At 39.1% G+C, this 7,160-nt stretch overlaps 1 protein-coding gene across 2 annotated transcripts in view; it reads right to left on the bottom strand.

Moving 5' to 3' along the window:
• The window catches only part of STS (steroid sulfatase), a 180,439-nt gene that overhangs the window by 171,995 nt on the left and 1,284 nt on the right, over window positions 1–7,160 (bottom strand). The window lies entirely within an intron of this gene.

The raw sequence follows: 7,160 nt of genomic DNA, 5'->3' as shown, positions 1-7,160 counted from the left end.
CTCGCGGGCTCTAGAGCACAGGCTCAGCAGTTGTTGCACACGGGCTTAGTTGCTCCGCAGCATGTGGGATCTTCCTGGACCAGGGCTTGAACCCATGTCCCCTGCATTGGCAGGCGGATTCTTAACCACTGCACCACCAGGGAAGTGCAAAATCTTTTATTTTTATAATTTTATTTTATTCTTTGTTATTGTCCTGCTCCTTTTGGCTTGTCCCCCCCACCCCTCCGTTTTTTTTCTTTTTTCTATTGAGGTTTTGTTTTATACTGTTGTAAATGTTTCAATTATATTTTTAATTTTCCTAATATATTTTTTATCTTTCTAATTTTATTTTGTACTTTATTCTTTGTTATTGTACTGCTCCTTTTTTTCTTTTCCCTTTTTTTTTTTTTTTTTTTGGGACACTGTGCAGCTTGCAGGATCTTGGTTCCCAGGATGGGGGTTGGGCCTGAGCTCCTGTGGTGGGAGCTCCAAGTCCAAACCATTGGACTAATAAAGAACCTCAGACCCCAGGGAATATCAGTCAGTGAGGCCTCCTGGATGTCCTCATCTCGGCACCATGACCCAGCTCTATCCAACTGCCTGCAAACTCCAGTGCTGGACGCCTCAGACCAAACAACCAGTAAGATAGGAATACAGCCCCACACATCAAAAAAAACCCAAAAACCAAAAGCGAAACTACAAAAGAATATGTTACAGGCGAAGGAGTAAGGTAAAAACCTACAAGACCAAATAAATGAAGACAAAACAAGCAACCTACCTAAAAAAGAATTCGGAATAATGATAGTAAAGATGATCCCAAATCTCGGAAACAGAATGGAGAAAATACAAGAAACTTTTAACAAGTATCTAGAAGAACTAAAGAGCAGACAAACAGTGATGAACAACACAAAAACTGAAATTAAAAATACTCTAGAAGGAATCAATAGCAGAATAACTGAGGTGGAAGAACGGATACGTGAGCTGGAAGATAAAATGGTGGGAATAAGTGCCAGGGAGCAGAATAAAGAAAAAAGAATGAAAAGAGTTGAGGACAGTCTCAGAGGCCTCTGGGAAAACATCAAACGCACCAACATTCGAAACATAGGGGTCCCAGAAGAAGAGAAAAAAGAAAGGGTCTGAGAAAATATTTGAAGAGATCATAGTTGAAATCTTCCCTAACATGGGAAAGGAACTAGTCAATCAAGTCCAGGAAGTGCAGAGAGTCCCATACAGGATAAACCCAAAGAGAAACATGCCAAGACAAATGTTAATCAAACTTTCAAAAATTAAATACAAAGAAAAATTATTAAAAGCAGCAAGGGAAAAGCAACAAATAACATACAAGGGAATCTCCATAAGGTAAACAGCTGATCTTTCAGGAGAAACTCTGCAAGCCAGAAGGGAGTGGCAGGACATATTTAAAGTGATGAAAGGGAAACACCTACAACCAAGATTACTCTACCCAGCAAGGATCTCATTCAGATTCGACAGAGAAATCAAAAGCTTTACAGACAAGCAAAAGCTATAAGAATTCAGCACCACCAAACCAGCTCTACAACAAATACTAAAAGAACTTCTCTAAGCGGGAAACACAAGAGAAGAAAAAGATGCACAAAAACAAACCCAAATCAATTAGGAAAACGGTAATAGGAACATACATATTGATAATCACCTTGGATGTAAATGGATTAAATGCTCCAATCAAAAAACACAGACTGGCTGAATGGATACAAAAACAAGACCCTTATATATGCTGTCTACAAGACACCCACTTCAGACCTAGGGACATATACAGACTGAAAGTGAGGGGATGGAAAAAGATATTCCATGTAAATGGAAATCACAAGAAAGCTGGAGTAGCAATACTCATATCAGATAAAACAGACTTTAAAATAAAGACTGTTACAAGAGGTAAGCAAGGACACTACACAATGATCACGGGATCAATCCAACAAGAAAACATAACAATTGTAAATATTTATACACCCAACATAGGAGCACCTCAACACATAAGGCAAATGCTAACAGCCATAAAAGGAGAAATCGACAGTAACACAATAATATTGGGGGACTTTCACACCCCACTTACACCAATAGACAGATCATCCAGACAGAAAATAAACAAGGAAAGAGAAGCTTTACATGACACAATAGACCAGATAGACTTAATTGAAATTTCTAGGACATTCCACCTGAAAGTGGAAGAATACACTTTTTTCTCAAGTGCACAAGGAACGTTCTCCAGAATAGATCACATCTTGGGTCACAAATCAAGCCTTGGAAAATTTAAGAAAACTGAAATCGTATCAAGCAACTTTTCTGACCACAAAGCTATGAGGCTAGAAATTAATTACTGGGGGAAAAAAAAACCAGTGAAAAACACAAATACATGAAGGCTAAACAGTGCACTGCTAAATAATGACGAGATCACTGAAGAAATCAAAGAATAAATCAGAAAATACCTAGAAAAAAGTGACAACGAAACATGACGATCCAAAACCTACGGGATGCAGTAAAAGCATTTCTAAAAGAGAAATTCATAAGATTCATGCTCACCTCAAGAAACAAGAAAAATCTCAAATAAACAATCTAACCTTACACCTGAAGCAACTAGAAAAAGAAGAACAAAGAAAACCCAAAGTTAACAGAAGGAAAGAAATCATAAAGATCAGATCAGAAATATGTGAAAAAGAAATTAAGGAAACAACAGCAAAGATCAATCAAAACTAAAAGCTGGTTCTCTGTGAAGATAAACAAAATTGATCAACCTTTAGCCAGTCTCATCAAGAAAAAAAGGAAGAGGACTCAAATTAGTAAAATTAGAAATTAAAAAGGAGAGATTACAACTGACACCACAGAAATACAAAGGATCGTAAGAGACTACTATAAGCAACTATATGCAAATAACTTGGAAAACCTGGAAGAAATGGAAGAATTCTTAGAAGAGTACAACCTTCCAAGATTGAACCAGGAAGAATTAGAAAATATAGGCAGAACAATCACAGGTAATGAAGTGGAAACTGTAATTTAAAATCTTCCTACAAACAAAAGTCCAGGACCAGATGGCTTCACAGGCAAATTCTATCAAACATTTACAGAAGAGTTAACACCTGTCCTTCCCAAACTCTTCCAAAAAACTGTGGAGGGAGGAATACTCCCAAACTTGCTCTGCGATGCCACCATCACCCTGATACCAAAACCAGACAAAGACATCACAAAAAAAGGAAATTATAGACCAATATCACTGATGAACACAGATGCACAAATCCTCAACAAAATACTAGTAAACAGAATCCAAAAACACATTAAAAGGATCATACACAATGATCAAGTGGGATGTATCCCAGGGATGCAAGGATTCTTCAGTATACGCAAAACAATCAATGTGATATACCATATAAACAAATTGAAGAATAAAATCCATACGATTATCTCAATAGATGCTGAAAAAGCTTTTGACAAAATCCAACACCCATTTATGATAAAAACTCTCCAGAAAGTGGGCATAAGGGAATCTACCTCAACATAATAAAAGCCATATACGACAAACTCACAGCAAACATCATTCTCAATGGTGAAACAATGAAGGAAGTTCCTCTAAGATCAGGAACAAGACAAGGATGTCCACTCTCACGACGCTTATTCAACACAGTGTTGGAAGTCCTAGCTGCAGCAATCAGAGAAGAAAAAGAAATAAAAGGAATACAGATTGGAAAATAAGAAGTAAAACTGTCACTGCTTGCAGATGACATGATACTATACATAGAAAATCCTAAAGATGCTACCAGAAAACTACTAGAGCTAATCAATGAATTTGGTAAAGTTGCAGGATACAAAATTAATGCACAGAAATCTGTTGCATTCCTATACACTAACAGTGAAAGATCAGAAAGAGAGATTAAGGAAACAATCCCATTTACCATCACAACAAAAAGAATAAAATACCTAGGAGTAAACGTACCTAAGGAGGCAAAAGACCTGTACTCAGAAAACTATAAGATACTGATGAAACAAATCAAAGATGATACAAACAGGTGGAAAGATATACCATGTTCTTGGATCGGAAGAATCACTATTGTGAAAATGACTATACAAACCACAGCAATCTACAGATTCAGTGCAATCCCTATCAAATTACCAATGGCATTTTTCACAGAACTGGAACAAAAAATTTCACAATTTGTATGGAAACACAAAAGACCCCGAATAACCAAAGCAATCTTGAGAAAGAAAAACGGAGCTGGAGGAATCAGGCTCCCTGATTCCAGATTATACTACAAACCTACAGTAATCAACACAGTACAGTACTGGCACAAACACAGAAATATAGATCAACGGAACAGGATAGAAAGCCCAGAGGTAAACCCACACACATATGGTCACCTTATATGTGATAAAGGAGGCAAGAATATACAATGGAGAAAAGACAGCCTCTTCAACAAGTGGTGCTGGGAAAACAGGACAGCTACATGTAAAAGAATGAAATTAGAACACTCCCTAACACCATACACAAAAATAAACTCCAAATGGATTAAAGACCTAAATGTAAGGCCAGACACTATCAAACTCTTAGAGGAAAACATAGGCAGAACACTCTATGACATAAATTACAGCAAGATCCTTTGCGACCCACCTCCTAGAGTAAGGGAAATAAAAACAAAAATAAACAAATGGGACCTAATGAAACTTAAAAGCTTTTGCACAGCAAAGGAAACCATAAGACGAAAAGACGACCCTCAGAATGGGAGAAAATATTTGCAAATGAAGCAACTGACAAAGGATTAATCTCCAAATTATACAAGCAACTCATGCAGCTCAACATCACAAAAACAAACAATGCAATCCAAAAATGGGTGGAAGACATAAATAGACATTTCTCCAAAGAAGACATACACATGGCCAACAAATACATGAAAAGATGCTCAACATCACTAATCATGAGAGAAATGCAAATCAAAACTACAATGAGGTATCATCTCACACTGGTCAGAATGGCCATCATCAAAAATCTACAAACAATAAATGCTGAAGAGGGTGTGGAGGAAAGGGAACCCTCTTGCACTGTCGGTGGGAGTGTAAATTGATACAGCCACTATGGAGAACAGTAGGGAGGTTCTTTAAAAAACGAAAAATAGAACTACCATATGACCCAGCAATCCCACTACTGGGCCTATACCCTGAGAAAACCATAATTCAAAAAGAGTCACATACCACAATGTTCATGGCAGCACTATTTACCATAGCCAGGACACTGAAGCAACCTAATTGTCCACCAACAGATGAATGGATAAAGAAGATGTGGTACATATATACAATGGAATATTACTCAGCCATAAAAGAAACGAAATTGAGTTATTTGTAGAGACATGGATGGATCTAGAGTCTGTCATATAGAGTGAAGTAAGTCAGAAAGAGAAAAACAAATACTGTATCCTAATGCACATATATGCGATTTAAAAAAGCGGTACTGATGAATAAAAAAGTGGCAGGGCAGGAATAAAGACACAGACGTAGAAAGCAGACTTGAGAGCATGGGGCAGTGGAAGGGGAAGCAGGGATGAAGTGAGAGAGCAGCATTGACATATTATGGGGAAGGATGCACACCTCTGTGACTGTATTAAAAGTCATTAAAATGTACACTCTTACATGGCTGATTTGTATGGTATGTGAATTATATCTTAATCAATTTGTCAGAAAAAAACCTGCACAAAATAAATAAATAAAAAAATAAAAATGCTCCTTTTATCTAAGCAATGAACAGATGCAACATTGTTACCATGGGAGAGAAAAAGAACTCTCTCCTTTGTGTGTCCATTTGTTTCCAGAAATGGAAAGAAACTGAGAGCAAGAATTCTAAAGGTTCCAGTAGGTGAGCATGGACACACAGTATGTGCCCGATGTTTGTGGAACAAATCTTTTGCAGGTTGAATGGTGTCCCCCTCAAAAATAAAAAAAATAGTGTAGACGTCCTAACCCATAGTACCTCAGAGTGTGACCTTACTTGAAGACAGGGTCTTGACATATGTAATGAACTTAGAATGTAGTCATGAGTCTGGGTGGCAATCCTATATGACTAATGTCCTTATAAAAAGGGGAGATTTAGACACAGAAATAGATGCATAGAGAAAACACAATATGATGAGATAGAGGAATAAGGCCACTGCGTACAAGCCAAGCAGAGAGGCCTGGAACCAATCCTTTCCTCAAAAGGCATTAACCCTGCTGACCCCCTGATCTTGGACTTCTGGCTTGAGGCAATACCTTCCTGTTGTTGAGACTACCCGGTCTGTGGTGCTTTGATACAGGAGCCTAGCACATTTGGGTCACAGTCCCTCCACTAACTGGATGATGAACTGCCTTCTCTAAGGTCCAGGGTCCTCAATGGGAAATCATGATTGGAGTAAAAACAGGGAATGTGTCTCACAGCGACAGCTCTAAAAAGACATAAATGAATTGAGCATATACTATTTGCCAGTTCCAACAGCTTGACCTGCCTTGCGTCATTTAACACCCCTGTTTTACACACGAGGAAACGAAGGCACAGAGGCTTACTGCTTATTGTTGATACATTTGCTGAACTCAGGTGCCTCCAAGTGCAGTTTACGCACTTCACCAGAAACACAACGCTCAGATTTTAAAGTCTCTGAAACGTTCTTATTTCTGCTTCTTGAAAGATCCTATCTTTATGTTTAAACATGCATATGCAATGACAACTAACACTAAATAGAAACGGGGGTGTGGGAAAGTATTCCTGAGAGTGGTCGGAAAAAAAGAATGCTTTGCAGGTTGCCTTCAGAAAGTTTGGGGGAAAAAAAGAAAACACGTAGCAATCCAAGACAGATGAGACATAAAGGCAAAAACGGCAAGGCATTTTAAAACGTCTTATTATTTCGGCCCTTTCCTATCAAACTTCGGCGGGGGGCTGCTCTGGGAGAATGGACCAGCCAGGGATGCTCGGGGGATACAGGCGCAAAGGATGCGGACGCGCGCGCCACTGCGCGTGCGCCCTACGAGGCACGCAGGGAGCCGGGCGGGCAAAACTGAAACGGAAACCTGCCAGGCGTCCAGGGACGGGCGCTCCGGGCCGGGACGAAGCCACCGGGGACCCCGTAACTAAGGCCACCTGGCTACCCATTTACTTGGTGGCTCTCAAGGATGCCAACCTGAGCATCTATGCACTC

The sequence above is a fragment of the Neophocaena asiaeorientalis genome, unplaced genomic scaffold (assembly GCF_003031525.2).
Source record: "Neophocaena asiaeorientalis asiaeorientalis breed wild unplaced genomic scaffold, Neophocaena_asiaeorientalis_V1.1 scaffold69, whole genome shotgun sequence".
Taxonomy (NCBI): domain Eukaryota; kingdom Metazoa; phylum Chordata; class Mammalia; order Artiodactyla; family Phocoenidae; genus Neophocaena; species Neophocaena asiaeorientalis.
The sequence above is the reverse complement of the archived record's forward strand: the minus strand, read 5'-3'. Positions and strand labels throughout refer to the sequence as shown.